Raw genomic sequence first — 20,296 nt, forward strand, 5'->3', positions numbered from 1 at the left:
ACACTAGTACAGGCTAGGGTAGGGTGAAGGAAGCAGTCTCGGTTTGCATGCACACAGCAGGGGGAGGGCACTGATCGGTTCCGCTGCACCCAGCAAAGCCACCCCAGGTAAGGAGCTGTTGAGCAGCTGATACCCGTGCCTCGTAGATGTAGGATGAAGGTCCCCCGGGCTTCACTTACCAAGTGGGAGGGATCCGCTCAGTAACACCAGTGTTCACCAGGTGGCGGATAGTCAAAGTGTGGAAGGTTAGGAGGGGTCCTTCCTTTCCAGCTCCTGTCAGCTGCTTTCTGGTCAGGAGCTGGGTGGGGGAACCAGCGGGCTCAGGGTTAGGGTTTGCAGCTGGTGTCATGGCTTGAGCTCCGATCCTTTAATTTGAGGGTTTGATTAAATATCCGGGGCAGCAGGAGACTCTACCGTGAACCATGAGTCAGGATAGACAACAATGCTCTCAGAACTCTTTCTATTGAGCTGTACTCTGCACTGTGACAGTAGACAAAGTAGATATGTTACAGTGGTTTTGACAGACGCTGTCACAGGAGGGCAGCTTACATTTTGGGTTGCAGTCTGAACCTCTATTTTTGGTTTAGGCTGCTGGGGAGGGTTAGGACTAGGCTGCGGGAGGGAGGGTTTAGGTTTTGGCTGTGGGGAGGGGGGGTCAGGGTTAAGCACCACCAGGGAGGATTAGCGTTAGGCTGCAGAAAGGGATGGTTAGACTGCGGTAAAGGAGGGTTAGGCTGCAGTAAGGGAAGGTTGGGGTAAGGGGGTGAGGGGTAGCTTGCTTCCCGACCCATGACGTGGGATGACGTGGTTGGTATTCTGACCACAGGCATTTCAGCCCCAACCCACAACTGCATTATGCCTCTGCTAAACTGACTTCTCTATGGTGCATTTGCCAGGATACTGTATACAGTAAAGTGGAGTTTACATTCAAATGCCTGGAACTTATTACAGATCAATACGTTTTCAACGAGGCTGAAGTTAGCTTCTTATTCGGCCAGCATCTTATTCACTTCTTATTCAAGCTCCAGCTTCGTCTTTTTCACCTGTAATATATATGAGCCTTTTGAAGTCAGCTTTGACCATTGCCATGTGTAGCAGGGGGTTAAGTGTTTGTCTTTGCTGTATTTGACATAAATTCTTTCTCCAGCAGGGCAAGATACTGTAGAACTGTAGCTGCAATAAATCTACAGTAAATGACACCAGGTCATGGTGTAAACCTTAAACATGAGACCATAAACCGGACAAATGGGTCAGGGTGAGGAAGGATGAGCAATCTGGGACAAGTCAGTGAGTGAAATTGGAAGGAAGAGAAGAAGGAGGAGGAGGAGGAGGAGGAGGGGTGGTGGGCACCGGCAATAATGGGAGCTCTACAGCGAACTGTGGAATGTAAGTCCTGGGGGTCGTTGTGATGAGAGTCTGTCAAGTTGCTGCGTGTGGGCTGGCGTGGCGTCTCACTGCTGTTGCAGCAGTGCAGGCTGTCTGTGAGTGTCAGAAGTGTCTCCGGCAGAAGTGACTGTCGTACCTTAAGTGCAGGAGGATGCAGTCCACCTCTGGCTCCTGTGCTTCTCCCCCTCTCTGTAATTGTGGTGGGTGAGCGGTCGGGAATGCAGAAAGACAGATCTCTCTTGTGTAGTGGACCTAAACTCTTTTGTCTCGACATTGCCGTAGGGCGAGCCACGGCGGTAGGCAAGTATTTGATGTCTTCTCTTGAAAGCCACGCCCCCATCACTTAGAGACTCGCGCGCGCACAGTGCAAATTCCCAACGGGAGGTGAAGAATCCGGGAGGTTTGTTTAATTTTGCGGGGCAGCGGGAGACTCCACAGTGAACCGGGAGTCTCCCCCGAAATGCGGAAGGGTAGGCAACTATGCTCCTCAGTCTTTTTCCTGTCTCCTAAGGTAGTACGGAGTAGCAGTTTGTTATTTTTAAATATGAGGCTTGAAAAAAAACAAACGGCTGCGCTGAATGTCAGGAAAAGTGTATATATGAAGAGAGCCAACGTATAGAAAAATGCTATATTTATTAATAGAAAATAAAAATGATTGCAAACATGTATACCGGTAATATAGATCTAATGATTAAAAGGATAAATCACACTACAATTATCTCATAATGTCTGTAATTGGATGGTAAAAGTCCGTGTTCCACAGAATAACGTCAATTACTGCTGTACAGACAGATGGTGAACAGGGTGCACACAGTGTTTTCCCAATTGTAATGGTTATGTGTCACTGAATTGAAGCAGATCTCAATACCTCTCCGGTGGGCTGGTCAAAGCCGAACGTCCTCGGCATATGAGTCCTGCAGTGCCCACGTAAGCTGTGCAGCGGAGGGGAGAAACAAAAGCCGTCTACTCACAAGCTGACTGTGGCGGCGTGCGTGTTGGTGCCGCTGGTGATGGGAGAGAACAAAGGGAAAGTCCAATATGGATCTAGGTCGATCTGCACTTTGTAGTTACACCTGAGCAAGGTGTGTGTGAAGGCGAGTCCTGACGCGTTTCGTCACACTCCACGTGACTTTTTCGAAGGTAGATTCCTGCCTCCAAAGTATCCGGTATTTAAGGTCTGATCGGCTCAATATGGAAAGATGTCTATAATTAATCAGCACTTAATTAAAACAAATGTAATGCAGAAACGAAGGCTCTCTTACACAAATAAACAACAAACAATGATTATATATAGCAGAGGTGACTCGCAATAGGTAACAATAGCTAATTAATGATCTATTCTAATAAAGTCCGCAGAGGACTAAAATAAACATATAGAGGTTCTTATAATGAATTTATATATTTAGCAAAGTAGATGAATTTAAACCCTTAATATCTTAGGGTGCTACAATGAGGAAACATTATTTAACGGCACATATTCTCCGTTAATAAATGTCCCACAACATAATGACGTGGGGAAAAAACCATGAGACGACTCAGAGAAAAGACAATTTTAACTATATATATATATACACAGTTAAAATACCCATCAGAATACAGTTAAAATAAAATAAAAATAATAATGATAATGACCAGGAGAAAAACGAAAGAAACAGAGAATTAGCACCCTTATACTTTCGTCTGGATTCGAACTCCAGACCCTATGATGTTGATAATGCTGATATTATCTTAGACCGTAAAGCTATACCTCTAGATACACTTTTTACAGAAGAGCCGCTATGGCCACTAGACTGAATACACGTGCTACGCACTTTGTACGCTATTTGCGTACAGGGTCCCGCACGTGGTACGTACTTGGCGTACCCACGCCGCGCTGAGGGTACAGAGTACACACAGCGTGCGCACACACAATTGATAACCTTTAAACCTTGTTAATGATACACTGCAATGATATGATTACACTTTAAACCCTTAGCAGCAAAGTACTGCAACAATGTTATACCTTAAACCTTAAGTAGCGCTGATGGTATAAAGTACCCACAGTGCGTACACCTTATCAAGACTTATAAACCTTATACAGATAAATACACTTTAAAACCCTTGCAGGAAAGTGAAGACACAACACCGATTTGTAGTTGAAACCACAGGGTTCTAAGGCCACCGTGGATTATTCCAAAAGGTAAAACAGTACAAATCATACACTACAGGCTAACAAGATAAATCTAAACAGAATAATGGCTACTGAGAATGTACATACGTGAGAATGTTCGCAAGCGCAACCCGGCCGGTCCTCCGCTAGTCAGATAGAAAGCGTTCAGAGTCTTCTGACCGGCCAGGCAACAATGGGCTTTTTATACACAACTTACATACACAATACAATGGTCACTGTAATCTCATTGTCCATTGGACACAGAGATGTGTCTTTTCATTACAGAAGAGGTCATAGGTTGATTAGAATAGATGGGCGATGTCTTTCCCCAACTGCTCTTGTGGGTGGTATCCTCTGGATTCCCGCCGCATACATAATATACAGTAAATACAGTTAATATCTATATTCTACTTTTGCACATAACTATACGCTGGAACATGCGATCTTTCTCTAACACCGGAATGTTACCCTCAAAATACCCTACAGCTGGATACTAGACATCACCTTCCAACCTTTATCTGACCCTTCCTATCATGCAAAGGCGAATCTCTTAGTCCTGGAACTGTTTAACCTATTGATACTCGCTGATGTGGTGTAGGGGAACTATGGGTACAAAATGCACTATTTGGGTTAAATATGTAATGTTCTAATAACCCTCTACGCGCTCACAAACTCCGCCGTAAATACCCATATCACGCGCATGATCGCCGGAGCGATCCTACGCAAATTGCGGATATGTGCACGCAGCGGGCATGTGCATGGGGTTAGTACAAGGCATATGCATTACAATATTTTTCGACTTTGACAGTCCACCCTTTGGCAGTCAACAATAACTGCCACTATCTAAACATTGAACAGAAAAATATACAATACAATATCTACAGATAGTTGGATAAAAATACATACATTATCCATAAAATAATTGGATGGTAGGAGGAGAGGTGTAGGCGGGAAATGTATGACCTAGTGGGATAGTAAAAGCATGTATGTATGAAATTCATGTCTGAGGGGCATGTATCATCGTGCCGTATATGTTCTAGATAAGCTTCGAGGTATTGCGAAGTATACATTAAATCCTTCTCATCCCGTATTAAGGGCCTGTTAGTGGGCCAACAAACACTACCGAGCTCTTTTCGGTTTCTTGTTCCAACAAATGGGGTGCACATTTAGTTGATGATACATGGAGGGGGAACACATGTGAATGCTAATATGTGGGTATCACCTTTCGACTATGTGTGTCACTACCTGAAGGTTGTAGAGATGAGGATAAGGCACATATGTACAATACATTCACATAACATTTTCGTAATCATTCTTGGGTGTTGATTGAAGTCTTCTCCGGATGGGTGTATTTTTGCTGAGGGAAAACAAAGGAGAAACGGGTGAAAGAAATGGACCGAGGAATCACGTTTTATCACAACATTGTCTCTATTGAAGGGTCATAAATTAAATCAGTTGCTGTAACAATGCCCCCGCTCCTCAAACTCATCACTTTGGTACTGCACTTGCACCGTGTTAAAGTTCGAACACACCTAAATATCAAACCAATCATTATGACAACTCCCAGGATACAAAGGAGAAACTTTCCTACGCTCATGATAACATTTTGAGCCCATTCTCCTAAACCTGAGAACCAGCCGGTCAGTTCATTACTCACAACAGTAAGGGTAAGGTTGTGTCTCCTCCGGAACTCCCACTTCAACTGCAAGATATCGTCCATCTTTTGATCTATGACCTCAGTTGGGTCATCAGTGCTGTTTGTAATGTACGTGCAGCACTTCACACCATACTGAGTTGCCAAGGTGACACAGTACCCGCCTGTCACCGCTGTGATATAATTTAGAACCATTCTGTGCTGGATCAGTTCCGTTTTGTAAGCTTGCAACTCCCTCCCTGTATACCTGAAGGTGTCATCATACATCTCTGTGATATTATCTATCAGGTTCGCTAGCGCTTGGATATATCTATAATTTATAATTTCTCTGGCGGTACGGGTGATGTCTAACGTGAGAAGGAATTGAATCCCGGTGGATTCGTGGATCAAATCAGAGGCTGCGTGCTCTGTCCTATCTATAAGGTGTCTCTTAACAATGTGTTCATAGTGAGTGTGAGTGTAAGGAGCTTGAGCATTGCGGTGAACGTCTTTCATCTTATTATGGGTTATGGTCATAACTTCTGGCAACACTCTTCCAATGTAACACAATCCCTCTGAGTTTGGGGCAAGCCACCTATACGCCTTCCTCCCGCATATGAAATATGCATCATCGGGGAGAACATATGGGACAGAATATGACATTACCATATTGCAAACCTTCCAAGTGAAAAATCCTATCCCTAACTCTCTCATCTGTTCAGTACACGTATCAGGCTGTATGCTATGTGCACAGTACCCTGGTGATACTTCTCCAACCCGCATGGTCCTACTTCCTAGAGTATACCTGTACCGAAAATACCTTCCACCGTCGGCTATTTGGCGTATAAGTTCTGAGTCTACGGGCATTCTGTCGGCTCTGTGTGAAAATGCCATGGTTTGGTTATTCCATGTCACTTCCCAATTTCCCGGCTTCGGGAATTGGAAATGTTGAAACAAACTAAGGATCTATCCACGTGATATTGGTGGAGCTTCAAACTAGGGGGCCTAGAAATATTAAATTTCTTGTCCACCGGTCTCCCACCCCGTAATTCAAGTACCTCATCTATTGTTAAAGGATACGGTACTAGTCCTGACTTGCTCTGACCTTGAGGTACTTGTCAGCACACCCAGCATTCTGTTTGGTTTAAAACCTTACCCACTAGTGAGTGATAATCACTCAATGGATGACGGTCCATGTTGATATTAAGGCTGGACTGACATCTCTGGATGCACCCGTCCTCAACTATGTTTTCACAGTTTCTACAAATACAATTTTCCTCAGCCAATAACCCTTCACAGTGCCTCCTAGTTTCTTGACTACCAGATCGTTTTCTGATACTCGCCTTTGCTCGGTGGATGTGTTGCTCTTGGAATTCTACAAATCCGTCCTTGCCATCAGAACCCATTCCGGATCCTTTCTCGACCTCTCTGGTACTCTCACCGAAACAGACTGCTCTGGTCAACAACAGGGTCAACAGGAAAACCCGGAATGCAGTCTCTTGGGGTAAGTCCATCTTGTTAAGGGGAGAGAAAAAGGAGCAAGGATGGGGGAAAAAAGGGTAATGGGAGATGGAGAAAACAATAAAAAGTAAAAATAAATTTGGTGCGACAACCGCCTCTGGTCTTGTAGTTCTCCGTGCTCAGGTGCCGTGACAACAGTCCTGCCTCTCAACCTTCCCGGAACAGGCACTCCAGTGATACGATTTCCTCTACACTCTGCTTTTTGTCACAGGCTCTTTCTGGGTCAGCGACCTTCTTACAGTGGGACAAGTGGACCCAAGTCTCTCTCTCGGCAACCTTTAATGCTGTCGTGCTGGTTAGTAAGACTTGGTACGGTCCTTCCCACCTGTCAATGAGGCAACCTGAGCGTAGAAAATTTCGAATCATTACATAATCCCCAGGTTCAATGTCATGACAATTACTGTTTGGTAGGTCAGGAATCACCAGCTTTAGATTTCTGTTTTGATTCCTCAACTGCTGGCTCATCTTAACCATATATTTTACAGTCACCTCATTATTGCATTTCAAATCATCCTGGGGGTCAATCATTACATGGGGTTGTCGACCAAAAAGAATCTCAAAGGGTGATAGGTTAAGGGGGGACCTGGGAGTGGTTCTGATGCTGTACAATACAAGTGGCAAAGCTTCTGGCCATAACAATCCAGTTTCAGTCATCACTTTGCTCAACTTGTTCTTAATAGTGCTGTTTACTCTTTCCACTTTCGCAGTCGCCTGTGGGCGGTACGGAGTATGCAGCTTACTATTAATTCCCATCAGTTTGCACATAACCTGAAAGACTTCACCTGTAAAATGGGTACCCCTATCGCTTTCAATTATCCTAGGGATACCATATCTGCACACAAATTCCTGCACAATTTTCTTTGCAGTGAACGTAGCAGTATTTGTGGCAGCGGGGAACGCTTCTACCCAATTTGAAAACACATCAATACAAACTAACACATATTTTAAATTTCTGCAGGGTGGCAACTGTATGAAATCAATTTGTATTACCTGAAAAGGGCCGTCTGTTGGCGGGATATGGGATGGTTCTGTTGGTATTGACTTTCCAATATTCTTCCTCAAGCAGATAAGACATATCATTGCTCTCTTACCCGCATGAGAAGAGAATCCTGGCGCACACCAGTAGACTCTCACCAGCTTACACATGCCCTCTTTGCCCAGATGAGTCAGACCGTGTGCCGCCTCAGCTAAGCTTGGAAGATATGCTCTGGGGGCTACTGGCTTACCTTGTCCATCTGTCCAGAGTCCTGAGGACTCCTGGCCATATCCTTTTGACCTCCAGACTGCCTTTTCCTGTGGAGAACACAAATTTTGCATTTCACTTAATTTTTGTGTGTTGACGGTGTTGAATAACATCAGTTGTGTGATATCTGTCTGTATGGGGGTGCTGGCTGCTGATTTAGCAGCTTCGTCTGCCCGGCTGTTACCAAGTGACACTAGGTCTTGACTGTAAGTGTGGGCTTTGCACTTGATAACAGCCACTCTGTCAGGTTCCTGTATCGCTGTTAGAAGCCTTTTTATATGGGATGCATGCGCTACAGGTGTGCCAGCTGCCGTCATGAAATTTCTGAGGCGCCATAGGGCCCCCGAAATCATGCACTACTCCAAAGGCATACCTAGAATCTGTATATATATTGGCTGACTTACCCTTAGCCAATTCACACGCTCTGGTTAGGGCGACCATCTCAGCAACTTGTGCTGAGTGCGGTGGGCCCAGGGGTTCAGCTTCTATGATACCTTTGTCATCTACGACTGCGTATCCAGTACACAAGTCTCCCGAGTCCGTCTGTCTGTGGCAACTACCATCAGTGTAAAAAGTAAAGTCTACGCCTTTCAGTGGGTTGTTACTAATGTCGGGTCTTGCAGTGAAAGTTTGGTTCAGATATTCCATACAATCATGTGTGTCAGTGTCTGTACTAAATCCTCCTTCACCATCAGTCTCATCCTCCACCCTTTGTGCCTGTCCAGGCACACCTGGGAGATAAGTTGCAGGATTTAGTGCGCTGCATCTCTTTATGGTGATATTTACAGGGGCCATTAGTGCTAATTGCCACCGTGTAAACCGTGCTGATGAGACATGTCTGGTTTGGGCAGAGTTCAGTAAGGCTGATACTGCATGAGGGGTATGGATGGTCAGGTTGTGTCCCAACACTACATATTCACTTTTACTCACTAGCAAGGCTATCGCTGCAACACTTCGCAAGCATGTGGGGAGAGACCGTGCTACGGTGTCCAACTGTGCACTGTAGTAAGCTACCGGCCTGCTGGCATCACCATGTCTCTGGGTTAGGACACCTGCCGCACACCCAGCACTTTCCGTACCGTACAACTCAAAAGGTTTCCCATAATCTGGCATGCCTAATGCAGGTGCCTGTGATAGGCATTGTTTAAGTCTCTCAAAAGCCAGTTCAGACTCATCTGTGTGAGAGATCCGATCTGGTTTGTTCGAGGAGACCATTTCCTGCAAAGGTAAAGCCAGTATGGAGAACCCTGGGATCCAGTTTCGACAGTACCCACACATTCCAAGGAAAGTGCGGATCTGCTGCTGGGTTTGTGGCAGAGTCATGTCGCAAATCGCCTGTATTCTATCAGCGGTGAGGTGTCTAAGTCCTTGTGTCAAGCAATGTCCCAAATATTTCACTTTGGTCTGGCACAACTGTAACTTATCCCTTGAAACCTTGTGTCCCGTATTAGAAAGGTGAAACAGAAGCTGTTTCGTGTCTTTCAAGGACGACTCGAGTGAATCTGAACACAGCAGTAAGTCATCTACATACTGTATTAATACTGATCCGCTCTCAGTTTGAAAGGATTGTAAACAGTCATGCAAAGCCTGGGAGAAAATACTTGGGCTGTCAATGAAACCTTGGGGTAAGCGAGTCCAGGTGTACTGTACTCCACTGTATGTAAATGCAAACAAGTATTGGCTGTCAGGGTGCAGAGGGACCGAAAAGAAAGCAGAACAGAGGTCAATGACAGTGAAAAACTTTGCAGTAGGAGGAATTTGCATGAGGATGACAGCTGGATTTGGCACTACGGGGAATTGGCTCTCAACTATCTTGTTTATCCCCCTTAGATCCTGCACTAGCCTGTAACCCCTCCCCCCACTCTTTTTCACAGGGAAGATGGGACTATTGGCAGTGCTGGACGTCCTAACTAGGATGCTCTGTTGTAGCAAGCGCTCTATGACTGGGTACACTCCTAATTCCACCTCTGGCTTCAGAGGATATTGTGGGATTTTTGGAGCTATCCTACCATCTTTTACTTGCACAACTACAGGAGCTACATTTGCCATCAATCCAGTGTCTTGTCCATCTTTGGTCCAGAGGGATTCCGGTATCTGGGAGATCATTTCCTCTACCTTGGATGGACACTTGTCTATAACAGCAGAGTGTGACATTAACCTTTGTGGGGTGTCTAACATATCCTGCACTTCCTGAACGTGATTCTCGGGTATATCTAAGAAGACACCCTCAGGAGTACAATATATGACACGCCTCATCTTACACAATAAATCTCTCCCAAGTAGATTAGTCGGAGCCGATGCAGCTAGCAAAAAGGAGTGCTTGGTCTGCAAAGGCCCTATCGTAATCTCTGTTTGTCTACTTAAAGGGTAGTGTTGCACTACTCCTGTTACCCCCATTGCTGAAATTGTTTTACCCGTGGTTTTCATACCTACCGTTGAATTTAACACTGACCTGGCCGCCCCTGTATCTACAAGGAAAGGTAGTGATCTACCAGCTACATCAACTGTAACCTCGGGTTAATTTCCAAGGCTAGCAATCAACTTCACTGGCTACAAACTACAGGTGTGGCCTAACCCCTATTGTATGTTGTGACCCTCCCGCAGCGCGCTGGCAGCTACAATATGTGAGGGGGTAGCTGAGAATTTCCAGAGGTCTGCCAGTCCCTCCTAGGTGGGTACCTCCTTGTTTCCCCTGCGTGTGGCTCATAATTCCTCCTGTGCAATCCCTGATCCCAATTACGTGTGTTATGCTGTGAGTCATACTCTGGTCTAGGGGGTCGATATACATTATGTGTGCTTTTATAATTACAATTCCGTGCGTAATGTCCTTCTCTCTGACAATTATAAAATTTTACTACATACGACTTACCATCAGGGGTCTGGGGTTTTGGCTGATGTGGCTTCGTTGTCAGGGCTTTGATACTTACGGTCATCAGCTTATCCCCCTGTGACTCCCTGTGCTTAATGATGTTCCGATCATGCTCGATAGCGGACTCTCTTAATGCAGCCACCGAGATACCTCTCCAGTTAGGTTGAGTGGTTTGTACCCTTGTTCTCAACGTTTCTTTTAAGCCGTCCATTAATACGGACACAGCTACCTCTCTATGATGTACATTTTCCTTAATGTCCTTGACCCCAGTGTATCTAGCCATTTCCTGCAGTGCTCGATGGAAATATTCAGAAGCAGTTTCACCTTCTTTTTGTCTTATGGAAAAGATTTTATTCCACTTGACAACATTAGGGAAATATACTCCTAACTGCAGATTGATCTGTCGTACATTCTCCTGAGTGTACTCATCAGTGAGAGGTACTTCTGCGTCTAATTTACAATCAGCAATGAATTTCACAGGGTCAATATTGGAGGGCAAACATGCCCGTAGCACTGTCCGCCAATCTTTGTTTGTGGGTTCGTTGGCGTTACCTAATTCTCTGATAAACCTCTGACATGCGGCTAGATCCTTTCTGGGATCGGGAAATTCAGACAATAATTGTCCTCAATTCTGTCCGGGACCAAGGACAATGCATAGCAATGTTTCTGACGGGAGTGATTCCCTGAGCGTCAGTCTTCCCATTGGGGACTGCGATCACCCTGACAGGATTTAGTTCAATTACATCATTCTGGGTTGCTTCTACAATGTGAGGTGCAATTGTCTCTGCATAATGTACTGTACCGTACTTACCTGTGGACACGACCTCACCTGTCCCTCCGCTATGGGCCTTTGCTACTGTTCTTACTGGTTGGGCCGTGCCCACTTGTGTGTCTTGTATGGTGGCTGCTAGAGAGAGTGCCGATATCGTGCTGGGCTCATCTTCTTGCTCGTAGTCCTGAGGGAAGTTTAAGATGGGATACAACTTGCACGGGTTAGCATTAATACATTTATCAAGTTCACTCTTATCATATATTAGTATGCCATTGTCTGTAGCCACTTTCTCCCCTGTAATATACGGTGGAGGTGGTGCAGTTGCTATCAGTTTCCTGCTAGGGTTGGAACCGGCTGCGTGAGCTAGTTCCCTTTGGATATCACTCTCTCGTTGCCATAAATGTAAACAGTTTGAGTGTCTGATCCTTTCTTTTCGGGATTTTAACAGACATATCCTAATCCTTAAATTCTGCAACACCTCTGGATTAAAACTGCTTACCTTAGGGAATGATTCCCTATCTTCCGCAGTCATACGTTCCCATTCATTGCATAAAACCTCTGCGTGTGATCCATATTTCTCACACATTATGTACCTCGCCGACCCCTTGGGCCGCGGAATATCAACCTGAACCCTGGTTGATCGTCCCTTACTTGAGCAACTGGCCCCCATCTTTTGCAGGTATTGCCTTCTCAGCTAATTCCTACAAAAAAACAAAATACTCAATTATAAGGCAACGGTGAAAGTTCAACGAGTGCTCTCACCCACTCACGCCCACGTTGGCCAATACACCTAAGCACTGTCGTCAGCACCGGTACGTACCCAACCTAGGGCCCCTGTGTAACCTCTATTTACTGGAAATGTGTGGGAGTGACTTACCCTTCCCAGTAAATATTGGTCGTTAGAGATTTCCTGAGTGACCAGCGTAAACTCCCTTACACAAATCACGTTGCGTGTGCTACACTAAGCGCTTATGATCCCGCAATTTTACACAAAACTCGTAAAAGGGTATCGCGTTGAGCTAAGTATTGCACCCACGAACGCGTGGTCCAATCGCCCAGCGTATAGGTAACTGTTACTTATCCACCGTGCGACCAATGGAATCGTTTTTCAGGCTGCGAAACCTCAGCCGGAGCTTATCTGAACGGGCCTATATGGGTTCTACGCCAACCACCTGGGCTGCGCTCTCTACACAAAAACCTCGCTGACCTTTGGTCTGCGGTATTCAGAGCTTCGCTTGACTTTGTCAGCGGTTTTCTGACTTCGCTGACCTTTTGGTCTGCTGTTATCTACTACTTGCTCCTTTGTACCTTAATCAATGTTAACGTGAGCAAGCCACTCATACGCCACCAAGTGTCCACTCACCTGGTGTGGTCTCCTACGGAATCCCAAATTCCCTGGGTCCACAAAACCTTTATTGTTTGCACACTCACGCTCGTTCACTCATATACACTTTGGTTTTTCTGTACAGAAAATTAACTTTCATTCAGATAAAACAGCCTTAGTTCCAGAGGTACTACAGTAAAAAAGTTTTTTAAACTAAATATTGGAAACTGATCAATTTGTGCTATTATCGCGTGGCTACCGTGTCGCGCCTAAACTAAAACAATGCTATTGTGTGATTTGTACTTAGCGGTCGTACTTTTACGCACGTTGCATAAACACGCCACGTGTGTATACCTTTACGTTGCATACGCAGTCCCGTACTCTGTCCGAGACACGTGTACAAAGGCCGTGCGTCCGCAGTACTACAAATCCCACACTTCTATAAATGTAAGCGATATTTAACTATAATCACTTACTTAACACAACACACAGTTTCTACTGTATAAACCTTTACAACTAGGCCAGGCTGCGTGTGCGTCTTACACTTACTTCCTTAACTATTAACTCTATTTTAAGTAAATAGCAACAAATTTTCTCAGTACAGGTCAAAATGAATCTAGTAATCAATGCTTACGGCAATAATGCGAGCAGATATGCAAAGTACAAAATACAGGTGTATGCGTGTGTTGTGTGCGCATTTGGCGCCAAACAGAAATTTGCAGATTTTAAAAATAGCTTTTGCGTTCTTACCTTACGGATCCCTCCAGCATCCCTTCAAACCATGCAGGGCAGACGCTTATCTAATCAGCACTTGTGTATCCACCGACCAAGAGAAGGCTTACGGGGGATACCTTTCCGCCCTTTGCTGATAGATAAAGTCTGCGTAAACCTGCTAGGCTGCGGGTATGAGGAAGAACCGGACGAGCTCCCAATTGATAATGCTGATATTATCTTAGACCGTAAAGCTATACCTCTAGATACACTTTTTACCGAAGAGCTGCTATGGCCGCTAGACTGAATACACATGCTACGCACTTTGTACGCTATTTGCGTACAGAGTCCCGCACGTGGTACGTACTTGGCGTACCCACGCCGTGCTGAGTGTACAGAGTACATACAGCGTGCGCACACACAATTGATAACCTTTAAACCTTGTTAATGATACACTGCAATGATATGATTACACTTTAAACCCTTAGCAGCAAAGTACTGCAACGATGTTATACCTTAAACCTTAAGTAGCGCTGACAGTATAAAGTACCCACAGTGCGTACACCTTATCAAGACTTATAAACCTTATACAGATAAATACACTTTAAAACCCTTGCAGGAAAGTGAAGACACAACACCGATTTGTAGTTGAAACCACAGGGTTCTAAGGCCACCGTGGATTATTCCAAAAGGTAAAACAGTACAAATCATACACTACAGGCTAACAAGATAAATCTAAACAGAATAATGGCTACAGAGAATGTACATACGTGAGAATGTTCGCAAGCGCAACCCGGCCGGTCCTCCGCTAGTCAGATAGAAAGCGTTCAGAGTCTTCTGACCGGCCAGGCAACAATGGGCTTTTTATACACAACTTACATACACAGTACAATGGTCACTGTAATCTCATTGTCCATTGGACACAGAGATGTGTCTTTTCATTACAGAAGAGGTCATAGGTTGATTTGAATAGATGGGCGATGTCTTTCCCCAACTGCTCTTGTGGGTGGTATCCTCTGGATTCCCGCCGCATACATAATATACAGTAAATACAGTTAATATCTATATTCTACTTCTGCACATAACTATACGCTGGAACATGCTATCTTTCTCTTACCAACACCGGAATGTTACCCTCAAAATACCCTACAGCTGGATACTAGACATCACCTTCCAACCTTTATCTGACCCTTCCTATCATGCAAAGGCGAATCTCTTAGTCCTGGAACTGTTTAACCTATTGATACTCGCTGATGTGGTGTAGGGGAACTATGGGTACAAAATGCACTATTTGGGTTAAATATGTAATGTTCTAATAACCCTCTACGCGCTCACAAACTCCGCCGTAAAAACCCATATCACGCGCATGATCGCCGGAGCGATCCTACGCAAATTGCGGATATGTGCACGCACGGCGGACTGAGTGCACGAGCAGCGGGCATGTGCATGGGGTTAGTACAAAGCATATGCATTACAATATTTTTCGACTTTGACAATGTTAATGATCTACCATTTAACCAGGAGTCGTCTCTTGGTTTTTTCCCACGTCATTATGTTGTGGGACATTTATTAACGGAGAATATGTGCTGTTAAATAATGTTTCCTCATTGTAGCACCCTAAGCTATTAAGGGTTTAAATTCATCTACTTTGCTAAATATATAAATTCATTATAAGAACCTCTATATGTTTATTTTAGTCCTCTGCGGACTTTATTAGAATAGATCATTAATTAGCTATTGTTACCTATTGTGAGTCACCTCTGCTATATATAATCATTGTTTGTTGTTTATTTGTGTAAGAGAGCCTTCGTTTCTGCATTACATTTGTTTTAATTAAGTGCTGATTATAGACATCTGTCCATATTAAGCCGATCAGACCTTAAATACCGGATACTTTGGAGGCAGGAATCTACCTTCGAAAAAGTCACGTGGAGCGTGACGAAACGCGTCAAGACCCGCCTTCACACACACCTTGCTCAGGTGTAACTACAAAGTGCAGATCGACCTAGATCCATATTGGACTTTCCCTTTGTTCTCTCCCGTCACCAGCGGCACCAACACGCACGCCGCCACAGTCAGCTTGTGAGTAGACGGCTTTTGTTTCTCCCCTCCGCTGCACAGCTTACGTGGGCACTGCAGGACTCATATGCCGAGGACGCTCGGCTTTGACCAGCCCACCGGAGAGGTATTGAGATCTGCTTCAATTCAGTGACACATAACCATTACAATTGGGAAATCACTGTGTGCACCCTGTTCACCATCTGTCTGTACAGCAGTAATTGACGTTATTCTGTGGAACACGGACTTTTACCATCCATAACACGTCTGCTATTTAGCATCAACTACAAGAAATTACAGACATTATGAGATAATTGTAGTGTGATTTATCCTTTTAATCATTAGATCTATATTACCGGTATACATGTTTGCAATCATTTTTATTTTCTATTAATAAATATTGTATTTTTCTATACGTTGGCTCTCTTCATATATACACTTTTCCTGACATTCAGCGCAGCCGTTTGTTTTTTTCTTGTCTCTGTCCCAATACCACACATAGTATTCCGGCAAGCGCAGTCTCTCAGCAATCGTGGCTTTTATAAGTTTATCATAATTGTCCATTTTTTTTTTCTATTTTAATCTAACGTTGAGGCGCTTTTTCCCAGCAGTTTTTTATTTTATTTTTTAAATATGAGGCTTACCTGTGTTATTTCCCAGCATATGCGCCTTTGTGTAGCCGCGGTTCTGGAAGGTGTGGGACCCGTGGCGAAGTGATGTTATAGCTCTCACCGGAGGTCTAACATTAGCCGCATGATGTGCTGCATTGTTAGCCCCCGTCCGCCGCTCATTACCGCCGGTCCCGACAATTACAGAGACTGGAGGGCGGAAGTATGTTGGTTGGAGGTGGGTGGAAGTGACGCCACCAATCCCGTGATGCTTTGCGGGACGGTGTGCGCAGGCATCGCCCGGCCAGGAGGTCAAAAGGTTCAAGTATGGCGCTGTACGCCGCTGTACACATGGAGTGTACCTCTGTTCTTTCCTTATATTGGATTCTGCTGCTTCTAACTACACTATGGATAAAGAGCCTTTTCCCCTAAAGCCTGTTTGTTCCCAGGAGAGGTAAGTTCTCATTTAGGGCACGTCTGTCTGTAGATAGTGATAGTTAGGGTGTTTAGTGATAGATGTTTCTCTGTTACAGTGTGTCTGAAGCAGGAGCTAAAAAAAATACCTGTAAAAAGGGAAGGCATTTGATATGCCGGCTATTGGGATCCCAGCGCTCACCATACCGACGCCAGAATCCCGACAGCCGGCATACTGACAATTATTCTCCCTCTTCGGGTATCCACGACACCCCTGGAGAGAGAATAAATAGCATGGCGCGGTAGTGCGCCAATGTACCCGCAAGGGGTTCTTTTGTGCTCACCCCGCTACCTGCATGCCGGCGGTTGGGAGCCCAGCACCGGGATGCTGGGAGCCGGGGTCCCAAGCGCTGGCATAACATACTACACCCGTAAAAAGAAACATCTATCAAACTGTTGCACGTGACAAAGTGTTTCTGGAGATAAAAGTGACAAGTTTTGTTCAGAATGTAATATATACTCTGCTGGACAGTCTAAAAATATACAGGATCTTATGGACTGCATGAAAAAGTCTGTAGTCACTAAAGAAGGATTAAGCAGAGGTTCCCAAACTGTGTGCTGTGGCTCCCTGGGGTGCCTCGGGACACTTGCAGGGGTGCCCTGGGTTGGTGGTCCAGGACCAATGCAAATTATTCATGGTCAATATAATAGGCAAAACCAGTGCTGGTGGCAGTCATGTAATATGTGGCCAAACAGAAGCAAATTTTGTCCTTCACCACACTACTGACCCTGAGGATGACATATAAACGCAATCTACTTAATGTTATATTTCTTTCTAAATTTCTCAATAAGAAATTTTTGGCCTAGGGGCGCCATGAAAAAAATTCTGATATTCTAGGGCACCGTGATTCCAAAAAGTTTGGTTACCACTTGATTAAGGGATTTACAGGGATCTAAAAGATCCAGATCCCAAAAAGGTCTGGATGCTGACTGTGATGCAGATTCACAGAGTATGTTACTGGGTGATTATAATGAGAGTACAGTGGCGCACGCAGGGGGGGTTTCCGAGTACCCAGAAACCCCCCCCCTGATGGGTCAAGTGTTTTGTTTTTTTTATGAGACGGAGACGGCTCTGTCTCCGTCTCTTTACAGTGACTGCTGCGGCCATCCCTACCGCTGCCGCCAAGATCGGAGCTGACGGCAGCTCTCTATGCTTTCCACAGCATAGAAGATACAGGCAGCGGCGGGCAGCGGAAGACAGCCAGGTGGCCGACGGGAGCTGCAGGACAGTACTCAGCAGCAGTGGCCGGCCGAGGGGAGCTGTGGGCAGACTTGCGGGGGCGGCGGCCAGTTGGATGAATTGGCACTCTGGAGCGGGAGGCACTCGTCCAGCTTCAGGTGCAGTTGATTTCTTTATGTGCAACTGTGCGTGCAATATATATATCATTTTTGTGCTTTTTTTTTCGTTATGTTTTTTTTTTTGGCAAGGGGTTGTGGTTTCCAAATTTGTAATGATATATATACTGTATATGTATGTATGTTTTATATATATATATATATATATATATATATATATATACTGTATATATATATATATATATGTATATATCTATACATATGTATGATATATACATATGTATGATACTCACAGGGACTCGTTTCAGCAAAGTTTTAATTGCGGTGTTTACATCAACATGTTTCGAGGCTGACGCCTCTTCCTCAGGACACACCAACGAACGTTCGTTGGTGTGTCCTGAGGAAGAGGCGTCAGCCTCGAAATATGTTGATGTAAACACGGGGTTCGTTGGTGTGTCCTGAGGAAGAGGCGTTAGCCTCGAAATATGTTGATGTAAACACCGGGTTCGTTGGTGTGTCCTGAGGAAGAGGCGTCAACCTCGAAACACCGCAATTAAAACTTTGCTGAAACGAGACCCTGTGAGTGCCGTGCTACTTTGGAGGTATATGTGGAATTCTGCACTGGGCACCGGGACCAGCTGTACAGAAGCAGGGAGTGCCGGCTGACTTGGAATGCTATATATATATATATATATATATATATATATATTTGTATAGCAAACTTCTATTGCCCCGGGGTGGACCACCGTCGTCAGGGACAATGCTATCCCTGACGACGGGGGTCCACCATGAGACACAGGTGCAAAGGACCAAGCACCACAACTGCCTCCAAGTCCGCCAAGTGCCACCCGCATCACAGTGTGTGTGTGTGTATGTGTATATATATATATATATATATATATATGTATATATAGACCCGTGAGTGCCGCCTTGTACATTGGATAGATTGGGGCATTTTGACCCGGGAGGGCACCAGGGCAAGGTATTTTTCATTTCAGCAAGTGAGCGCCGGCACTTTGGCTTATATATATATATATATATATATATATATATATCTATCTGGAACCCCCCCTTTGCAAATCCTGCGTTTGCCCCTGGAGTATTTCCAGCACAGAATCTGGTGAAACCCAGGAAACTGATAGAATGTTTAATTTGGATATTGTGAATAATTTATTAAAAAACATATACAAAACTATGAATTATTAAGAAAGAGACCAATCAGGATTCGCTATTTGAGGATAGAATAAGAAAAAACAGATTCTTTCCAGTACACAAGGTGTTAAAAGTAGAGATGTGCACTTGAAATTTTTCGGGTTTTGGTTTTGGGTTCGGTTCCGCGGCCGTGTTTTGGGTTCGACCGCGTTTTGGCAAAACCTCACCGAATTTTTTTTGTCGGATTCGGGTGTGTTTTGGATTCGGGTGTTTTTTTCAAAAAACACTAAAAAACAGCTTAAATCATAGAATTTGGGGGTCATTTTGATCCCAAAGTATTATTAACCTCAAAAACCATAATTTCCACTCATTTTCAGTCTATTCTGAATACCTCACACCTCACAATATTATTTTTAGTCCTAAAATTTGCACCGAGGTCGCTGGATGACTAAGCTAAGCGACCCTAGTGGCCGACACAAACACCTGGCCCATCTAGGAGTGGCACTGCAGTGTCACGCAGGATGGCCCTTCCAAAAAACACTCCCCAAACAGCACATGACGCAAAGAAAAAAAGAGGCGCAATGAGGTAGCTGTGTGAGTAAGATAAGCAACCCTAGTGGCCGACACAAACACCTGGCCCATCTAGGAGTGGCACTGCAGTGTCACGCAGGATGTCCCTTCCAAAAAACCCTCCCCAAACAGCACATGACGCAAAGAAAAAAAGAGGCGCAATGAGGTAGCTGTGTGAGTAAGATAAGCGACCCTAGTGGCCGACACAAACACCTGGCCCATCTAGGAGTGGCAATGCAGTGTCACGCAGGATGGCCCTTCCAAAAAACCCTCCCCAAACAGCACATGACGCAAAGAAAAAAAGAGGCGCAATGAGGTAGCTGTGTGAGTAAGATAAGCGACCCTAGTGGCCGACACAAACACCGGGCCCATCTAGGAGTGGCACTGCAGTGTCACGCAGGATGGCCCTTCCAAAAAACCCTCCCCAAACAGCACATGACGCAAAGAAAAAAAGAGGCGCAATGAGGTAGCTGTATGAGTAAGATAAGCGACCCTAGTGGCCGACACAAACACCGGGCCCATCTAGGAGT

The sequence above is a fragment of the Pseudophryne corroboree genome, chromosome 2 (genome assembly GCF_028390025.1).
Source record: "Pseudophryne corroboree isolate aPseCor3 chromosome 2, aPseCor3.hap2, whole genome shotgun sequence".
Classification (NCBI taxonomy): Eukaryota; Metazoa; Chordata; class Amphibia; order Anura; family Myobatrachidae; genus Pseudophryne; species Pseudophryne corroboree.